Below are 21,788 nucleotides of genomic sequence, written 5' to 3'. Positions count from 1 at the left end.
CAGGCAGGTAGTGGGGGGTGGGAGGTGACCATTGAAAGAAAAGACAGGGGAGGTAGCAGGGGCTGGACCCCGAGTGACCTCGGGAGCTACATGGAGGAGTTTGACCTTGATCTCGAGTGCACTGGGGAGCCCTGGGGGCCAGAAAGCCTTGGGGACTCGGTGGGATGTGCATCCTGGAAAGATCACGATGGTGCTGCATGGAGGGTGGGCTGGAGCAGGAGACACGGAGCCAGGGCCAGTAGGAGGCAGGGGGCTGCTGCATTTATTCAGGTCAGACATAGTGGTCCCCTAGACCGAGGCGGGAACAGCCGGGATGGAGGGAAGGGCTTTGAAGAAAAACCTGGGGAGAGGCTGAGAATGGATTTGGCCATCGTCAGATGTGGGTGTGAGAGAGGGGGCAGCAGAGGATGTGATGACCCACCTCCAGCCTGGGGAGATGGCAAGGCCACTAACAGGGCCACCTGGAGGTCCCTAACCAGAACACCATTCATCTCTTAAAATGGCCCAGTCTAGGGGCCCGGAACAATCTGGCCAATTCCAGCTGGTCCCAAATAGCTATGTGAATATCCGCCCGGAACAATCTGGCCAATTCCAGCTGGTCCCAAATAGCTATGTGAATATCCCAGCAGGCCATCCTAAGGGATCATGAGATGAACAATGACCACAGAAGCTCGGAAACTGCCCTGGGTCCCCTGGGCTCCCTCCTTCCTCCCACCCCCACACAGCAAAGAAAAAATTCCTTTGAAAATGAAAGTTGGAAGTAAACAGATTAGTAATGGCTGTGTGCTGGCGCTTTATTAATTACGTGTCCTCAATCCGTTTAAACCTAGGCCTTTAATTTAGATTTATAGGGATAATTTAGATTTATAAGACTAGTTATTAGGCATTAAGTACAGAAAACGCCAATTGGTTTTCACAGGCAATATTTGTTGAAGTCTAAAAAGGAAAATATGTAAAATCTAATTGCCCTTGAGTTTCGCGTCAGAGCTGATGGGGGTCCGGGAGTGGGGCGGATACTCCTCGGCTCACGAGGCGTCCGCGTCTCTCCTGGGCTGTCATTGCGTCCTCCCGTGCTGTTCATTTAAATAAGAACCAGACAGCACACCGTGACGGAGATGCACACCTGCCCGCTGTGGAAGATGCTGTCTGGGGCTGTGTCTATACCGGCCGGAGGGCGAGGACAAATGGGCGGCAGGGAGTCTGATTCAAGGAGCGCTGGATGGGGAGTCTGGAGCCCTGGGCTGTAGTCCTGGCTCCCACCCTGACTTCTTGGGGCAGATCCACGAACCAGGGGGGCTGGGGCTGAGTGGTCTGATGTCCTTCCCAGCTCTGAGGATCTGGAAAGAGGGGCTCGCCTCCAGATGGGGATGGTCGCTCTGTTACCGTTGGCTGTTGGCTACCATGGTTTGACTTCCGTGTGTCTCTCTCCCACTCACCCACCTCTGCAGCCCCACACCACAGCTTTTAGGGACCCGAAGGGCCACACTGCATAGTCAGGCGGTCTGGTGGGCACTGTGCTGGCAGGCCTCCCTACAAGTGGGGTCAGGCCCAGGCCACAGGGCAGCGTGGAGGGAAGAGAAAGGAGAGCGGTGATGGCCAGGCTCTGGGCTAGGGGTGTTCATGGTTCAGCTGGTGAGACGAGATGCCCGGCTCCCAGGAGTGAGACTTGGGGGAGCCTGGGAGGCTGTGAAGGATGCCTGGGGAGCCACCAGCAGAGGAGGCTTTGGCGACCATCTGCTCCAACCATCTGATTTCCAGGGGGGACCCTCACAGGTCTCACAGCCTGGTGGTGACAGGTGGAGGGACCTGTGACCTCTTGCCAGCTCTGCTGCCTGAAGGCATTTGACAGACCAGTTAAGGGTGTACATTTTACTCCTACCAGCAACTTCCCTCCCCGGGGTCTCTCTCAGGGTCCAGCACAGTTGTGCAAAACAGCCCTGAGCTGTCCTTCCCGAGTTTCCAGGAGCCGGCTCTCCTGCTCTGTTCCTGTCTTGGGGTTCATGGGCATGAGCAGCTCCCACAGGATGGGGCCGCTGGAACGCCTGGTAGCGGGGGAGGAGGGCTGCCTTCCTGGGCAGTTTCTATGACGATAACAGTAGCCGCAGCCATTTTTGGTACTCAGTGAGAACCAAACAGTTTAATACATCACATCACCTCATCTAATCCTCCCGACAGCTCTCAGAGGAGGGTCTTGTGGCCCCCGCCTGACTGAGGGGGAAGGCACAGAGAGGTTAAGTGCCTGTCCAAGGTCACACAGCGAGAAAGAGGCAGAGCAGGGATGGACACCCAGATCTGCCTGACCCCAGGCTCCTCCTCCTGGCCCAGGCTGCTGTCCTGACTGGTCTTCCTGTTGCTTGTCACATCTCGCTTTAACGCCTTCATTCTGTAGCCAGAGTGACCTTCCTCGATATCCCCTACTGTGCAGCCCGCAGCATCTCTCTGCTACCCCCAGAAGGAGTCTGAGCCCCAACTTTGGGGGCTGAAGGCCCTTCCCCGTCTGGCTCTGACCCTTCCCGCCTCCTCACCCGCCTTCCTCTTCCCTCCCTCACACTAAACAGCAAACCATCCCAGATAAGCCCCCGGGGGTTCACAGCTCTAGGCTTTGTCGAGGGTTTTCCTCGCCCGGAAGCTGTTCCTCCAGGAGCGGCCTCCCCTTCCCTGTGCGCCAAAGGGGGCATTTCACCCTCTAGAGTCCTCGCCTCACGTCCCTGCTTCACTCTGTCTCGTCCTCTGGATCGGGGATGGGTAAACATTTTCTGTAAAGAGCCAGACAGTAAATATTGTGGGCTTTAAACCATATTGTCTCTGCCGCAACTTCTCGACTCTGCCAGCATGGCTGTGTACCAAAAACACTTTATCTATGGACGCTAAAATATAAACTTCATGTAATTGTCATGTGTTACAAAATGTCCTTCTGTTGATTTTTTTGTCAACAATTTGCAGATTTAAAGATTATTTTTGCAGGCCACACGGAAAGGCGGTGGGCTGGATCCGGCTGGTGGACCAGAGTGGGCCCCTCCTCCTCTAAACTGTGAGCGCCCTCAGGGCAGAAACTGCGTCTCATTCAGTTCTGTATCTCAGTAAGTACTTGTGGACTGAATGAATTCATGTACTCTCCATCTGCTGGGAACACATCTGAGGAGCCCAGGGTCACCCACGCTGCAGAGAAGCCTCCAGAAACGGTGAAAGAACAATGGCTTCTCTCCTCCCTCCACCTCCACTCTCCCATTGATGCCTCCCATTGGCCAAATGTAGCAGGAACCATCCTGCTAGCAAAGGACTCTGGGCCATGTAGTTTGCAGGGGTCCACCCTACAATATGGGGTAGAGGGGAGAGTGGGGTGGAGCTGACAGCAAACAGGAAAATAGCCTGCTCACCACCCCTGGCTGCCCAGCACGCATTCTCACCCTTCCACCCAGATTCAGCTCCCACAAGTAACAACTACAGCCTCAAGCTTCCACCTACTATGGGTAACCCCACTGTAAATGAACACATCCTTCATCCTGTCCCAGAGAGAGAGCCGCTAAGTTCCCTCTTTCTTCAGCTCTGGGTGGTGAGAATTCCAGTTTCATCACAGTCTCACCTGGGTATTCAGTTAACCGGAAAACTACAATTATCTAAATCCTGATAGGCATGTCCAATATAAACTAGTAGAGAAAAATAAATCATAAATGGTATCTTAGTCCATTTGGGCTTCTGTATCAAAGTTACCATAGATAGGGAGACTTATAAACAACAGAAATTTCTTCTCACAGCTCTGGAGGCTGAGAAGTCCAAGATCAAGGCACAGGCAGGTTCCGTGTCTGGAGAGGGCCTGCTTCCCAGTTCATGGACAGCCGTCTTCTCGCTGTGTCCTCACAAGGCAGAGGGGGTGAGGGAGCTCTCTGGGGTCCCTTTTGCAAGGGCACTAATCCCATTCATGAAGGCTCCATCCTCCTGACCTAATTACCCCAAATGCTCCACCTCCTAATATCTCACGCTGGGGATTAGGTTTCGACATAGGAATTGGGGGGGTACACAAGCATTCAGTCTACAGCAAATGGTTAATACATATAAAACCAAACAATAAAATACAATAACCATAACTCCCACTGTCCTCATTTCTGTAGCTGATCAACAGGCTATAGTTAATATTTATAACTTCCTTCTTCTACTGCCCTTTTCCTGTTCCTTTTTTTTTTTTTCTTGAGGAAGGATGGCTCTGAGCTAACCTCCATTGCCAATCCTCCTCTTTTTGCTGAAGAAGATCAGCCCTGAGCTAACACTTCTGCCCATCTTCCTCTATTTCGTAGGTGGGATGCCACCACAGCATGGCTTGATGAGTGGTGTGTAGGTCCACGTCCAGGATCCAAACCTGCCAACCCCAGGCTGCCAAAGTGGAGTGAACTTTGGCACGAACTTAACCACTATGCCACCAGGCCAGCCCTCTTTTCCTGTTCCTTTTGCCCTCAGATAGAGCCCTGCTGGGTCAGTGCTGTGTACCTAGTGGGTAATTTAATCCTTTTTCCTAAAAGGTGTGAGTCTCTGGTGGACCTGCCTTTATGGGGTTGACATGCAGTCTTCCATTATGTTTTCCTACTGGAGATGTCCCAGAGAGTCCCCTGGGTTTCAAACATAGATGCCCTGTCCCCTTTGTGTGTTTACCACCCAGTTCACTCTTCATAAGCAGGACCAATCACCCAGCCAATTCAGAACCCTCTTCTTTGTCTGGTGATTCAGTGGCCTGAGGAGACCAGTGGCCATCTTAGCCCCCAGTTCAAAGGCACCATTGCCATGTCCCCCAGTGGAAACATTCTCTCCCTGGGAATGACTATATTTTAATCATCAGAACCCATATGGGAGGGGACAGGAAGCAAACATTTTGTGAGTGGGCTATTAGGTATGATAGTGAAAGGAAACACTCCCGCCTCCACCCCTTGATCCCTGGACCCGTGAATCCTCACTAAGGGAAGGATAGACAGTATATTGGTGGCTGGCTCACAGGATGCACCCCATCCTATAGGACCCCACCCAGAATTGGCAAGGTGCTCTGTCTCAAGTGGCCCTGTCATTGAGTCGTCTGTGGGCCATTCTCCCATTCAGTCAGGGGGCATGCTGCTTCAGGGGGTTGCAAGGCATACTGTGAATTCCACAGACATGAGCCCCTTGCTCATGTCTTGTTCTGGAAAATCAATTCCTTAGACAGAAGAAATGCTGCCTGGACATCATGATAGTAAGTGAGGCATTCTGTAGATCCACAGTCGGAGGAGCTGACAGAAACATTAGTGTCTAATCCTTGAAGATAAATGCCTGCCCCCTCCTGATGGAAGGGATATAAAGTAATCCACCTGCCACCAAGTGGCTGGCTGGTCATCCCAGGAAGTGTTTCCATATTAAGGGCTCAGTAGTGAACTCTGATATTGAACGGTTGGGTGCTCACTGGTGGCTGTAGCTAGGTTAAGCTTGGGTAAGAGAAAGCCCGTGTCGTTAAGCCCATGCGCAGTATCTGTCCTTGCCATGATGGCCATGGCACCTGAGAGCCTTACAAGCACTTGAGAGTCTGGGAGACAGGCCAGCTCACATGCACAGGATGGCCATCTTTCCAGCTGATTATTGTCTGCGTCTTCTGCAGTGGTGCCCTTTGGAAACTCTGCCATCCCAAGAGACCCAAAAACCTATCTCTTCCCCAAAGGTCCTTGTCACCAGTGCTCCCATCTTGTGACTTCCCTAATCACCAGGCCAAATTCTAGACCCAGCCCATGAACCAAGGCAGAACTTCACCTCTGACCATCTCCTCACTCAAACCAAGTGAACGGACAGAGGTGCTGCTTGAAGTTCTGTTCCCTGACCAGATTTCCCTTCATTTCTGCCTTGGGTGGGGCTGCACTGCTATAGCCATCACTTCCTCTGGTGCCAGCTTATTACGTGGACCCATCCATAAGCCAAGCCCCAGTGCTTTCTGCTTCAGTCTCCTCATCTTGGGGAACGTCCCATGAGACCATTGATGTGGGCTGAAGGGAAACCAGCAGTGAAGCAGGGGTGTGTGCAGTGGGATGAGCCCCTGTTTGTGCAACTTATTTGTGTCCTTAGGACTTTCGTTGAGTCCAAACTTGTGCAGACTCCTCTCACCTAATGACGGATTACCTCTGCACAAGCCCAGCCTTCTGACTTGTTAGGTCAGATAACACCTAACCCATGATGGGCAGCTCGGGCCCAGTCGCTCGTTCCATGATCACTTGTTCCATGGTTAGATGTTCCGTCTCTGCAGAGGCCCTGGAGGAAGCCAGGAATTGCTTTTCAAATAGGGAAAAATCTGTGGTATGTTTTTACATCAGACAACCAAGTGTCTTCACCGTGAATCTCCCACCAGGACATGCCACAGGCTGGTTACAGCATCCCTGTCTGTGATGTAAACTCTGGTTACCACAGAGCTACTGGACCAAAGGTCTAGATGGCAGATCATCTTGCACTACAGCCTGGACCTGCTGCAGATCCCTTTCTTACTCTGGACTCCACGCAAAATTAGCAGCTTCACACGTTAAATAATTTTGAGTGGAGGTAGGTGGTGCAAGGTACAGAAGCTTTTCTTTCTTTATGGGTGATATAGCGCCAAATTCCCCATAGTGCTGGACTCTAGAAGCTTCTCCAAGGTGAAAAGCCACTGGATGATCTTGGGGTTTATTTCCCACCCATCTGACATGTGTGTGACTTAGTAAGGCATGTAAAGTACTACCTACTTCCTGATTAACATTTCCAATCAGCATGACGTCATCCATCTGGTGAATCGGGATGATGTTTCCTGAGAAACCAAAATGACCAAGGTGTCTTGGACTGGATTATGACAGATAGAGAGAGTTGAGAAATCTCGGAGACAAGCTGAGGTGTATGGCCATTCCTTCCAGGTTAAAGTTAACTGCTTCCCATGGTCATTGTAAATTAGTCTAGAGAAGAAAGCATTTGCCAGATCAATAACTGCAAACAGCGCCCAAAACAGTGCTTAGTTTCCGCAGTGCTGGAGGCAGTGTTGATCTCGGTATCAGCTGCATTGGATTCACTGCCTGATTCATTTTATGAAAATCCGTGGTTATTTTCTAGGATGTAACTGCCTCCTGAACAGGCCAAACAAGAAAGTCAAATGGGCTTGTGATTGGAATCACCACCTCTGAGGTTTTATTACTATAGAATCTTCAAGAAATGAAGGTGAGTTTCCTCTGACAGAGGAGGGAAGGCTGCTTCTGATGACAAAGGAGGTCTCAGGGACACGTGGAGAAGCAACATACTCGGATTCATCTGAGTTCTCAGACCGATTCTCAGGGTCCCTCTACTTCCCAACAAATGCCTTAGCATTCACACATGAGAACTCACAAAGCTGTGAGTTCAGCTTGTATCGTCATTCTGGAACTCACTTGAATGAATTTGTGGTCTGATTGTCAGCCGTGTCTGCCCTGTGGCTACCAAAGATAAGGGATTCTGTAGAGTCATCACAGAAGACCCCCGGTTCTTGTTTGAGGTCCTGAGCTAGTGAATTCCCTTCTGTAAACTCTTCATTATGGTCATCACTCGTAAGTAACCACCACACCCCATATTCCTTAAAAATAGTCACCGATACTGCCCTAACAGTCCAATTAGCAGCCACTTGGTCTACCCAAAGCTTCGCCTTCAGTTGGCATTGCATCCCACACAACCACATAATTGAAGTAATTTTTGATAATTTAAGTAATTTTGATGCCCTTGCATCTAGGGAGCCCTAGGATCCCATTTTTCACTGGTCATGAGGTCATCATCACCCTCCAGACAACCAACGCCCAAGCTCCATCCTTGATGATTTGTTTCTTGCAATCCCTCCTGGGGCCAAGTGCTGTAACCCTCAGGGTTCATGTAGGGAAACCACAAGAGAAATTGCCAGTTTAGAAGACTTGCTTCAGGGAACTGCCTATAACTGTCTTAAAAGAGCCAAAGGGGTAAAGGGAAAAGGTGAGACAACGTAGAGATCAGTAACTTCAGGAGGCTGCTACCCGCCCTAGGCATCAGGACAGCACCTCCCGCTGGCTCGAGGGTGGCCAGTGCTCTGCTCCTGCAGCTGTTGCAATCACGGCCCCGCAGCTGCCAGAGCCACTCAACACACAGAAAGAAGCCAGTGCACGTGGAAAGGAGCTGGAACTTCTTTCTTTCGATATGCCAGAAAAAAAGAGAGAAAGAACACCCAGTGGCATCTCCCCTCCTCACACCTTCCAATTTTCCTCTGAAGCCTCCCTTTGGCCACACGTAACTGCAAGCCAGATGACAGGGAGCCGGGCATATATAGGTTGCAGAGGTCCAGAGGACACAGGAGAGCAGGAACGGAGGGAAGAGAAACTTCCAATAGACAAATGATGTGCACAGAGGTTCACAGCTTGGATTTCTATAATGAAAATAAATAGGTTTGAAAACTAGCTCTGCTGGTTACTAATTGTGTGACCTTGAGCATGCACTTAACCTCTCTGAGAATGGGTTTCCCCATAAGTAAGTTGGGAGATAGTAACATCCATGTCACAGGGTTATCGTCTGAGGATTAAAGGTGATAAGCTATGTGTAAGCGCCTAACACAGAGCCTGGCATATAACACACCCCGTCTTTTACTCGGTGACCTTGAACCAGTGCTCGGGCCTCTCGGGGGCTCTATTTTCTCACCTGCTAAATGAACAAGGTTGGACTGGAGACTCCCTAAGGTCTTTCCAGATTTGATGAGCTGCATGGCTATGAATCACCCCTTAAATGAAATGAACAGACTGGGGCTGGCAGGAGAGGTAGAAGGAGGGTCTAGCTGCTGGGAAGGAGCCCAGGGGAAGAACCGAGGGGCGGGAGGAGAGGCTCTAACTATGTGAGTGTTTTGGGCTGTGCACTCTGCTGGAGAGCATGGTCCGATGACAAAAAGATCATACTTCAGGGCCCTTAATGTGTCTTGGCCAATGTCGCCCCCGGCAACAGCACCTGTGGTCTCTATTCCCTTTGATGTGCTCACTTTCAGTACTGCTCAGACAACAAGCGATGCCTGGAGCAGCGTGTTCTGAACCCTGTGGAGGGGGAGCAGAGCAGCTTTGTATCAAAGCTTCCGAAGTCTTCCCAGCTGGGTTGGAATCTTGAGTTGAGGCCTGTTGGGGCTCCGGCTTACAGGGCTGGTTGAGTGGTTAAGAGCCTAATGGTTAGGAATAGGGGGCTTATGAGTCAAGCAGAGATGGATTTAAGGTTCTGCCTTGCCACTTGCTAACTAATGTCGTTTACCGACTTCTCTGAGGCTCAGCTTTCTTCTTTGTTAAACTGGAATAATAATAGCTCTTTGAGTCCACTTCCTGTCTCCTCCTGGACCCCCTCCACCGTGTTCTTAACGAACTACTCATCGTCCACACCTAGACCACACCAATCTGATAGGATTACTAGACCCGGCCTCTACCCTCTCTACTTAGATGGGAGTAAAAGGCCCAGGCTGGACCCATCACAGGATAGGTTCAAGGAGTGAGCAAGACACCCACCCAGTTCCCCTCTGGGATTATATATGTGGACACTGGGAGAGAACTCTGACTCACCAAGCGGGATGTCACCAAGCGGGATGACGTGAGCTTGGAGGTGTCAGTGGTTACAATTATCGGTTCTCCTCCCCCTGCTTCCTCAAAAATCCAGCCACAAAGGGAGAGAGAGGGCCCCACAAAAAAAGAATTCCAATGAGCAGAGCTGAGAGAGAGAGAGAGAGAAAGAGAGAGAGAGGGTGCTAACGCTCCACTGATCTAATTGGAATTCCTGAATACAGGTCTGCCTGAGTCCCACTTCTATGAGCCACTAAATATTTGGTGAAGCCAGTTTGAGTTGAGTCTCCATCATTTTTAACCAAAAGAATTCCAACTAACACACCTACTTCTTTGGTATACTGTCAGGATTTAACGAGCTCATTTAAGTAAAGGGCTTCAAACAGCTCGTAGTATGTGCTCTGTAAACACTGGCTTTTACTCTTGTTCTTGTAGCCATTTGCCTGTCTGTCTCATCCACTGCTGGCCAGTACGGCCTGGTGACACATGACCTTTGCACCTGCTGCCGCCTCTGCCAAAACTCTCTTCACAGCTCTTCACACGGCTTCTTCTCATCACTCAGGTCTCAGCACATGCCCTTTCCTCCGAGGAGCTCTCCCTGACCCCCCAAAGTTGGCTTCCTCATCACTCTCTGGGGCACTTCCCAGTATATTTCCCTCATCTTAGGTTTCCTGCCTTCTACATTGGTGGTTTGTTTGTTGTCTGCCTCCCCAACCAGACTATGAGCTCCTAGAGGGCAGGAACCATGCGAATCCTGTCACCTCTAGGTCCCCTGAGCTGAATCCAATACCTGGCACATGCTAGGCCCTTGTATCAGTCAGCCATTGCTGTGTAACAAGCAACCCAAAACTCAGTGTTTAAAACAACAACAATTACTCTCATGCACGTCTCGCAGTTTGGGTGGAGGGCAGTCGCCTGGATAGGGCTTGGACGGATATGCTTCAAGCCGCAGGTCTGGTTGGGCGTCTCCCTGCTATGCACTGGGCTCAGGCATGCTGCACGTGATGCTAGGCCAGTGCTCGCGTACGCTCAGCAGCACCAGACAACCCAAGCCTGGACCACTTCAGCCACTTGAGCCCTCTCTCCACCCTGAACCCGGCTGCCCTCCCAACACCCACGCTAGCCAGGCTCAGCCCCTCAGGCCCCCACCTGCCCCTCCAGGCACAAGGCCAGCACACACAGAGCACAGCAGGTGCTTCACCGTCTGCCAAGTCCTCACGTGGCGGGGTGGCCTGAGTCACGGGAGCCCAGAGCTGGAAGCCTCTTCAGGGAAAAGGAAACACATCTAAGCTCTGAGCTCACTCCTCCTCCCTCCCTTGGGGGAGGAGAGGGAGCCTGCCCGGAATGTCATTTTCCGCTCAATTCAAAGTGGACACTGCACTGTCTTGGATTGTGCTTGTTCTCTGAATGCATTCTCTGTTTGGAGAGAGCCGGGGACAGAGGCCCCTCCCGGTGTCCTCAGCCGGTGCCTGATCCCGGAAGTCAGAGAAAACCTGTGGCTCCAGCCTCCTTCCTGCAGAGTCCTTCCATGTCCTCCCACCCCACCCCGTCTGCTGTGTGGTCTCCTCTGACGCTCCCTCTGGCTCCTCTCCTCCTGGCCTCTCTCCTCACCTCCTCCTCTTTCAGATCTGTCTTGAGAACCATCTGGTTGCTGTGCAGAGATAAGGATTTTTCTGAGAACTTGCCAAAAAGAGGCAATTGAAGAACCCCTGCCTTTGATTCAGCCGGCTCCTCCCAGGGTGCTTTGTGAAGTGATGGTTTGGAAGGAGCCTAGGTGTGTCTGGGGTCTGGGCCCCCGTCATGTTACAGATGGGGAAACTGAGGAGGAGAAATCATGATAAATAACCACTAATATCTGAGCTTTTCTAATGGGCTTCTAACCAATTAATGGAGGCCCAGAGAGGGGAATTAACCAGCCCAGCCAAGTGAAAGCGAGAGGCAGGGCTTTGCTAAGAGTCTGCCCCATTACTACTCCACCCTCATAGCCCACACTGCCCCCTGGCCTCACGGATGGGGAGGAGTCAGGACACCAGAAGCGCCCTGTCTCCGGGCAGTGGGCGTTCTCTTTGTGCCATCCTTTCCCTGCCCAGCCCCAGCCTCAGTCCCTCCGCTTTCCTCACCCTTGGTCTGAGCACGGAGCAGCTGCTGAGAAAACAGCACGTTGTTGAGGACTGGCCAGTCCAGGGTGTATTTCTGCACACAGTAGGACTCCAGAAAGCACTGCTGGATGAGTCAGTGTCTGCTGTATGTGCACATGGTGGGGTAGCCTGAACGAACAGGCTCCCAGGAGCTCAGAAAACCTTTTCATGAAGAATAATACGCATCTAAACCCTCCGCCTCCTCCTGCCCCCTCTCTGGAGTGGGAAGAGGAAGCTTGCCTAGGAGCATCACTTTCTGGTCATCTGTAAGCTGAGTAACCTCAGCTGGCACCAGCACCACCCTCCCCCCGTGTCTCTGCCTGCCCTGCTCCCCTCCCTTTACCCTCATGGACTCTCCCGGACCTCTGATCTTCTCAAGCCCCAGCCTCCTGGCCCTTCACTTGCTGCCGGTCATCTGGCCTCCTCCAGTATTGGAGAAATGGAGGCCGTGAGGAATACACTTCCTTTCTCCTTATCTACTTATTCTCACCCATCTCAGGGGCAGAGGTGCCCTGGTGGAAGGCCATCCCTCTAGTCATCTCTGGACCCCACCCCTGGTGAGGCGTCTGCAAAGACCCAGCTCTTTCCAGAATCCTGCCTCTCTACCTCTCTCCTTTTTCTTCAGATCCCCCACCCCAGTGGCTCAAGGCTTCTCTAGCACAGGCTGCCCAAACCTCTCCCATCCTTGGCCTGAAAACAGATCTTTTTGATCCTCCTGACCCTTAAGCTACTTCTCTCCTTCTTATCAGCAGCAAGCGTTTGAAGACAACGTCCCATCTCCCATCCCATCCCACACTGTTCCAGCTGCCTGGATGAGCCGTTCCCCACGACTGCTTCAGCTGAAAACTCCTACTCCTTCTTCAAGGTCCTCTCAGACGTCACCTCTTCTAAAACATTGCAGCAGAGGCCATTCCACCTTGCTCCATGTCCCCTTGGCCCCTCCTGAGTTGTCCTGTGACCACGGGCAGCTCCTGGTACACTGACAGCCTCCTTCCTCCAGAGTCTACTCCCCTCTTCTCTGCCTGTGGGCTTTCTCTGGCTCCACAATATCCAAGTGTAGGGGCCGTAACACATCCTAGGAGCAACCCTCACACTGTAGGGGATGAGGGTCAGTGGATAAGGGCCACCAGGAGGTCGGTCCTGAGGTGTCCCCATGCAGTTCCTCAAAGGTCCCCAGAGGCACTGAGCCCCACTTGCCCACAGTGGAAACCACTCATTGGCCCTTGCTTTGTTGGCTTTTCTCCCTTCCCTGCATCATTCTTTATACTCTCACCTGCACTTCCTGAAATCAACTCGCAGATAAACTCCTAGAACCCAAGGCCTTGTCTCAGGTCTGCTTTGGGGCAGCCACTCTGAGTCTTCCTCACCTCCCCCTCCCCAAGGGAGTTAAGTGCTCTGGTGTCTGTTTGATGCTTCTCATGACAGAGTGTCTCTCCTGTTCATCCGGGCTCCTCAAGACTAAGGGTGGATCCCTGTCTCTCAACAAAGGGATAGTCAATAAATGTTTCTTGAATGAGTGAGAAAGAGAATGAATAAATGAATGAATGACCACATAGCTGTGTGTCTGGGGTATCTAGGCTGGGTATCTACTGCAAAGAGATTTATGCCAATGTGGCTGGCCCTGCCAAAGTCAGCGTTCTCCTACCACATCAAAAGGCCTATAGACTGCACACGCCACCAACTCCCAAGGCCTTCACCATGCTATCCCATTCCCCCATCCATAACACAATCATCTCCATACAGCCTGGACATTGTCCTGCTGGGAAAAGTCCTCAGACTCAGCAGGAGATTCCAACTCCAGTTAAATAAAGGTTAAAGAACAGAGTGAAATGCTATTATAATATGATATAATTCAATGTTACCTCGATAAAATGTCACTCTGGAGAGATAGATTTGTCCCAGCTGGACTCGAGGGCTCATTCAAAAGCTGTCGGACAACTGCCAATTCACAGCTGATGAGAGTAGCCCCAGGAAACGGTAATTTCGACACACCAATTTATTGAGCCCACATGCCCGGGTCAGAGTTTCCAGGAGGAGGAATTAAGTCATTGTTGGGGAACTGAAGTGTCTGCTGCCAAGCTGAGATCAGCTGAGTTATGCAGACCACATCTGGCTTTGATGTCCCTTTCGGGGGGGGGGGCATAGATATTCTAGTTACATCAGGAATACTCTGGGGACTCAAACTCAGCACCACGCATGGTCCAGCAAAAGAACATTCTCGGGATGAGAAAACTGAGACCACACACATTGAGTCAATGGCAGACCTGGGACTCTGAGCCTGAATCTAGACAGCTCCCGCCCTACCCATGGCTTCTCTGAAGAGCAGGCTGAGTGGGTATTATGCTGTAAAGACAAAAACAAACAAAATCCTGGACCTATTCACAGGCTGTGTTACCGACAGAGGAGAGATCTGGCGCTGGCCACCTCGCAGAGCTGCTTTCCTTCTCTTGGTCTGTTTTTTCATCTGTATAAGGAGAAGGTTGGTGATTTCTAAGGTTTCTTCCACTTCCAAAAATGTTACTCTGGGTCTCACTTTCCTGTCTTTCAGGTGGGAATAATATTATTCTACCTCCCCAAATGCTGTGCAGGTCATAGAAGCTCCTTGGCACAGATGTGTGAAATAAACCCTGGAACAGTATCGTCACGCCTCACACATCAGCAGCAAAGTGACACTTGGAGTAGAGTCAGGGCCACATCTGAACTGCTGGCAGGAGCAAAGAGGAAACTGATGTGTCAGCTCTCAGGTAAGAAGCTCTAGAGCCAGGGGAGGGGTCTCAGGCTGGGCTGTAGTGCTTGGGGTCTCTGGAATGCTCTCTACAGAATGAAGGAGATCTTTAAGACAAAATCCCCTTCACTGTCACAGCAAACTAGATGGAATCACAGATCTCAGGCTGTCTGTCCAAGGGAGACTTGCATGTTCTGGGCTGTTGGCAAAGAGCTGGGGACAGGGAAGGAATACAAAGGAGGAGGAGCAGGATGAGGACAGGCTCTTTTCTGTGGTGCAAAATGCCAAAAGCATGGGCTCTAGGGTCAGAAACACCTGAAATCAAATACTGGATCCATCACTTATTGGTTAAATGATTGAGGGGAATTCACTCCACTTTCTAAACCTCAGTTTCCACACCTGTAAAATGGGGGATGAGAATGGCTCCATTTTCATAGGGATAATGCTGGCAAAGTCCTTAGCACCACAGCTGGTCCAGGTCATTTCTAGCAGTGGCAGCAACAGTAGCACTAGCTGCTGCAAATCTACAAAGTGACATGTTCTTTAAGGAGGGGATGCAGAGCCCATCCCACTGACTGTGGGGATAGGAGGAGAGAGGGTCATGTTTTTGGAGAGGAGCAAATGGGTTGGCCCAAGCTGAGTGAAATCTGGAGAGGCACAGACATCCAGACCACGCACGTGAAGGAGTGCAGTTAACAACTTTTGATTATGTTAATGATAGCAGGAATTATTCATATCAGTCTAACAGCAATTATAGTAGTGGGAAGAACAGTTATGAATCCATGTTCTGATGGTGGCTTTAATGAGTATTGTAATAAGAAGCTGAAGGCAAATTTCATCTAGTAGATCAATCAAGAAGAAATTTAAATGGAGAATTATGAGTGAATCATTGTCCTACGTACAATTGCAAAAAAAATGGGTGCCAATGTTAGAGAGATGGGAAAGGGGGTTTCACATGGCTCAGCCTGATTGTGAATGACTACCCAGCCAGGTAGATATTCAATATCATGTGAGGCTCACAGAATGAAATAATTTTCCAAAATTCCACAGAGAGTGAGTAGTGAGGCCAAGACCCAAACTCAGTTCTGTCTGATACCAAAACTCCATCCACTTGTCAAAGTTGACCAACTTTGAGCCTTTGTTTATGATTGTTTCTGGCCTCCCTTGCCAGGCAAGACTGGTACCAGAATTGCTCGGGGGAGAAGGGTATGGATGTCCAGGGGGGAGGGCAGCTTCCTTTCAATACTGATGGGCTGTATCAGATATATAACCAGGAACTATGGATTGCAAATCAAGAAGGCAGGATTATAGTCAAAATGTGGGAAAAATCCCACATACATTGTCATACAGAAGGTGTAAAGTCCTTATGTTAGGGGGGGTCATTACTGGAAGGGCCCTTAGAGAGCATAAGGTGCAGCCTCCCATTTTAAAGATAAAGAAACTGAGGCCCAGATGGGGAAGATGACTTGCCCAAAGTCATGGCATGAGCAAATGGTAGGAGTTGGGGACTAGACCCATATTTTTCCAAACTTCCTCCAGTGCTTTCCCCGCCATGGCTTCACGACATTCTCTGGACATTTTGTCAATATGTGGTGGTCTAGATAACACATTGAGTAGGTGCAATGAGCCGGGCCAGGTGACCTGAACTTCCCACGTCTTGACACCATTAGCCAGAAGATACCAGGTTATCCTTCCTGGGCCTTAGCAATGCAGATGCCCTCCAGCTCTTCCTCATTGGAGTGGCCTCTGTCCATGGTACTGAAACAGGGTTAGCATTTCGACAGATGAGTTCTCCTTGTAAATTCCCTATTCTGACCCCACCCTGTGAGGGAAGAATGGAGAGTAGAAAGGCTGAGTACTACTGAGGACTCGGGAGTGAACTGTTGTTTTTAGTCAACTTTATTACATTAATATTTACAGGCAATAAAAATTGACACACTTTAAGTGAGCAGGTGAATGATTTTTGACAAAGATATTCACGTATGGATTACACTAACCCAATCAAGATATGGAAAGTTCCGCCATGCTTCTTGTCCATCAATCTCTTCCCACCTCTCCCTGTCCAGTATTGTAAGATATGATGGGGGCAAAACAGGCACAGGGATGGTGGAACAAGGGGAGGGGAACGTAAAGGTCAGAGAAATCTTCCTGGGGAGAATGAGCTTTAACCAGCGTGAGTAGGTGTTAGACAGAGAGGTGGTGGGGAAGAGAACTTCAGGTCTGTATTTGGGGTTGATATCTCTTATGTGTCTAAATATTTTTAGCGTTGTGGCTTTGGAGGAGAAGAATACTTCTTTACCTCTCTGGAATCACATCTCACTTAGATGCTCTTATCTTCAAATCATCCACTCACTGCTTTGTTCAGGAACATAGCAGGCAATCCTTCTCTCCAAGGATCATGATCTTATTCTTCAGTGGCTACACTGATGAGGAAAGGAGCAAAAACAACCCCGTCTACCCTCCACCTGGGGACCGGGAGATTGAGCTGGTCTGCTGAAATGTAGAGTAAGTCACATCTGCCACTAGAGACTCTAAAAGACTTTTGGAAAAACAGATCCAAAGCGGATCCTGAGAAGGATTGTAGGAGAAGAGTTGTAGATACATAAGTACACACATGCATACATTAGAACATACACATAGAAGCACATTGACATGGTTACCCATATGCAGACATGTATTCCCACATTCACATATGGCCACACACAGATGCACATATGTATGTACACCTTTCATCTTAGACCAAGAGAATAAACAGATGGAGCATTTCATGATGCAATCCAGCTCCCTCAACTCCATAAACTGTTAGCTCCAGGTAGGAGTAAACCATAGGAACTGAATGAAGTGACTACGTGTGAGTTTGGGTAGCCACTTCTACTTTGGGTCTCTTATGTTCCTCATCTACAAAATAGAGGTGGGAGCGGGAGTGGGTGAGGGCAGGGACTAGATTGGTTGATTATCTAAGGTCTTTTCCGCTCTCACATTGTGGGTGTTAGGACTTCTCACCTGCAGAAAGAGGGTATCTTCCTTGGTGAGTTGCTGGAGGATTACATGTAAAATGCCTAGTGCAAGTTCAAGGTATAATCAGTCTTTTTAATGTTAGCCATTCTAATAGGTGAATTTTAATATCTCACTGTGGCTTTAAGATGCATTTTCCTAATGATTGCTATTGTTGAGCATATTTTCATGTGCATATTTGCATCTGCTTTGATATATCTGCTTTGATGAGCTATTTGTTTAAATTTCTTGTCCTTTTGAATATTGGGCTGTTTGTTTTCTTATATTGAGTTTTGAGATTTCTTTCTATATTATGGATACATGTCTTTTAGCAGACGCATGATTTGCAAATATATTCTTTCAGTCTGTGGCTTATCTTTTCATTCTCTTTAAAGGTGTCTTTCAAAGAGCAGAATTTTTTATTTTGCTGAAGTCTGAAGTCTGAAGCACAGTTCCTTTTTGAGCTGTGCTTTTGCTATTATATCTAAGAAATCTTTGCCTAAGCCAACATCACAAAATTTTTTTCCTTGTGCTTTCTTCGGAAGCTTTATAGTTTTAGGTTTTACATTTAGTATGGATCAAAGTTCTTTTTTTTGTTTTTCTTTTTTGTACATGGATATCCAATTTTCCCAGGACAATTTGTTGGAAAAAGTGATTGCTTTTCAACTAAATTGTTTTACACCGTTGTCAAATCTCAGGTGTCTGTATACGTGTAGGTCTATTTCTGGACTCTATTCCATTGATGTATTTGTCATTCTTGATGCCAATATCACACTGTCTTGATTACTGTAGCATTATAATAGGTCTTGAAATCAGGTATTGTTAGTCCTACAACTTTGTTTTTCTCTTTAAAAGTTGTTTTGAGTATTCCAGGTAATTTGCATTTATATACAGATATTAGAATCAGTTTGTCAATATCTGCAGAAAAGACTACTGAGTTTCTGATGGGATTGATTGGATGTATAGAACAGTTGAGAGGAAACTGATGGTGTTTTGTAGTTTTCAGTGTATAGGACTGGCACATCTTTTGTTAGATCCATCCCTAAGAATTTCATATTTTTATGCTATTGTATATGGTATTGCTTTTCTAATTTTTATTTCTGATTATTTGTTGCTAGCATATAGAAATACATGTGATATTTGCATATTGATCTTGTATCCTGCAACATTGCTCAACTCACTTACTAGTTGTAGGATTTTTTTTGTATTATAAATTCCACCAGGTTTTCTACATAAACGATCATTTTTTATGTGAATAAAGGCAGGTTTCTTTTTTTCCTTACTGAGTGACTTTAATTTTCTTTTTTTTAAATTTTTTGTTTATTGCAGTAACATTGGTTTATAACATTGTAAAAATTTCAGGTGTACATCATTATACTTCTATTTCTGCATAGATTACATCATGTTCACCACCAAAATACTAATTACAACCCATCACCACACACATGTACCGAATTATCCCTTTCACCCTCCTCCCTCCCCCCTACCCCTCTGGTAACCACCAATCCAATCTCTGTCCCTATGTGTTTGTTTATTGTTGTTATTATCTACTACTTAATGAAGGAAATCATACGGTATTTGACCTTCTCCCTCTGACTTATTTCACTTTGCATTATACCCTCATTGTCCATCCATGTTGTCACAAATGGCTGGATTTCATCGTTTCTTATGGCTGAGTAGTATTCCATTGTGTATATATACCACATCTTCTTTATCCATTCGTCCCTTGATGGGCACTTAGGTTGCTTCCAAGTCTTGGCTATTGTGAATAACGCTGCAATGAACACAGGGGTGCATGTATCTTTATGCATTGGTGTTTTCAAGTTCTTTGGATAAATACCCAGCAGTGGAATAGCTGGATCATATGGTAGTTCTATCCTTGATTTTTTGAGGAATCTCCATACTGTTTTCCATAGTGGCTGCACCAGTTTGCACTCCCACCAGCAGTGTATGAGAGTTCCCTTCTCTCCACATCCTCTCCAACACATGTTGTTTCCCGTCTTGTTAATTATAGCCATTCTGACGGGCGTGAGGTGATATATCATTGTAGTTTTAATTTGCATTTCCCTGATAGTTAGTGATTTTGAATATCTTTTCATGTGTCTGTTGGCCATCTGTATATCTTCTTTGGAGAAATGTCTGTTCAGGTCTTTTGCCCATTTTTTAATTGGGTTGGTAGTTTTTTTGTTGTTGAGATGCATGAGTTCTTTATATATTTTGGAGATTAAGCCCTTATCAGATGTATGGTTTGCAAATATCTTCTCCCAATTGTTAGGTTGTCTTTTCGTTTTGTTGATGGTTTCCTTTGCTGTGCAGAAGCTTTTTAGTTTGATGTAGTCCCATTTGTTTATTTTTTCTATTGTTTCTCTTGCCCGGTCAGACGTGGTGTTTGAAAAGATGTTGCTAAGACTGATGTCGAAGAGCGTACTGCCTATGTTTTCTTCTAGAAGTTTCACAGTTTCAGGTCTTACATTCAAGTCTTTAATCCATTTGGAGTTAATTTTTGTGTATGGTGTAAGGTAAGGGTCTACTTTCATTTTTTTGCATGTGGCTGTCCAGTTTTCCCAACACCATTTGTTGAAGAGACTTTCTTTTCCCCATTGTATGTTCTTGGCTCCTTTGTCAAAGATTAGCTCTCCATAGATGTGTGGGTTTATTTCTGGGCTTTCGATTCTATTCCATTCATCTGTGTGTCTGTTTTTGTGCCAGTACCATGCTGTTTTGGTTACTATAGCTTTGTAGTATATTTTGAAATCAGGGAGTGTGATACCTCCAGCTTTGTTCTTTTTTCTCAGGATTCCTTTAGCTATTCGGGGTCTTTTGTTGTTCCATAAAAATTTTAGGATTCTTTGTTCTATTTCTGTGAAAAATGTTGTTGGAACTTTCATAGGGATTGCATTGAATCTATAGATGGCTTTAGGAAGTACGGACATCTTAACTATGTTAATTCTTCCAATCCAAGAGCACGGAATATCTTTCCATTTCTTTGTGTCTTCTTCAATTTCTTTCAGAAATGTTTTATAGTTTTTGGTGTACAGATCTTTCACCTCTTTGGTTAAGTTTATTCCTAGGTATTTTATTCTTTTTGTTGCAATTGTAAATGGGATGGTATTCTTAATTTATCTTTCTACTACTTCGTTGTTAGTGTACAGAAATGCAACTGATTTTTGTATGTTGATTTTGTATCCTGCAACTTTACCATATTCGTTTATTATTTCTAAAAGTTTTCTGGTGGATTCTTTAGGGTTTTCTATATATAAAATCATGTCATCTGCAAACAGTGACAGTTTCACTTCTTCCTTTCCAATTTGGATCCCTTTTATTTCTTTCTCTTGCCTGATTGCTCTGGCTAGGACTTCCAGTACTATGTTAAATAGGAGTGGTGACAGTGGGCATCCTTGTCTGGTTCCTGTTCTTAGAGGGATAGCTTTCAGTTTTTCACCATTGAGGATGATATTAGCTGTGGGTTTCTCATATATGGTCTTTATTATGTTGAGGTACTTTCCTTCTATACCCATTTTATTCAGAGTTTTTATCATAAATGGATGCTGTATCTTGTCAAATGCTTTCTCTGCATCTATTGAGATGATCATGTGATTTTTATTCTTCATTTTTTTAATGTGGTGTATCACGTTGATTGATTTGTGAATATTAAACCATCCCTGCATACCTGGAATAAATCCCACTTGATCATGGTATATAATCTTTTTAACGTATTGTTGTATGTGATTTGCTGGTATTTTGTTGAGGATTTTTGCATTGATGTTCATCAGTGATATTGGCCTGTAATTTTCTTTTTTTGTGTTGTCCTTGTCTGGTTTTGGTATCAGGGTAATGTCGGCTTCATAGAATGAGTTAGGGAGCTTCCCCCACTCCTCAATTTTTTGGAAGAGTTTGAGAAGGATAGGTATTAAGTCTTCTTTGAATGTTTGGTAGAATTCACCAGGGAAGCCGTCTGGTCCTGGACTTTTATTTTTGGGGAGGTTTTTGATTACTGTTTCAATCTCCTTACTGGTGATTGGTCTATTCAAATTCTCTACTTCTTCTTGATCCAGTTTTGGAAGGTTGTATGATTCTAAGAATTTATCCATTTCTTCCAGATTGTCGAATTGGTTAGCATATAGCTTTTCATAGTATTCTCTTATAATCTTTTGTATTTCTGAGGTGTCTGTTGTAATTTCTCCTCTTTCATTTCTGATTTTACTTATTTGTGCCTTCTCTCTTTTTTTCTTGGTGAGTCTAGCTAAAGGTTTGTCAATTTTGTTGATCTTTTCAAAGAAGCAGCTCTTGGTTTTATTAATTTTTTCTTTTTTTTTTTTTTTTGGTCTCTCATTTATTTCTGCTCTGATTTTTATGATTTCCCTTCTTCTACTGATTTTGGGCTTGGTTTGT

Source organism: Ceratotherium simum, chromosome 22, assembly GCF_057802395.1.
Source record: "Ceratotherium simum simum isolate JZ-2026a chromosome 22, ASM5780239v1, whole genome shotgun sequence".
In the NCBI taxonomy this organism is placed as follows: Eukaryota; Metazoa; Chordata; class Mammalia; order Perissodactyla; family Rhinocerotidae; genus Ceratotherium; species Ceratotherium simum.
The sequence above is the reverse complement of the archived record's forward strand: the minus strand, read 5'-3'. Positions refer to the sequence as shown.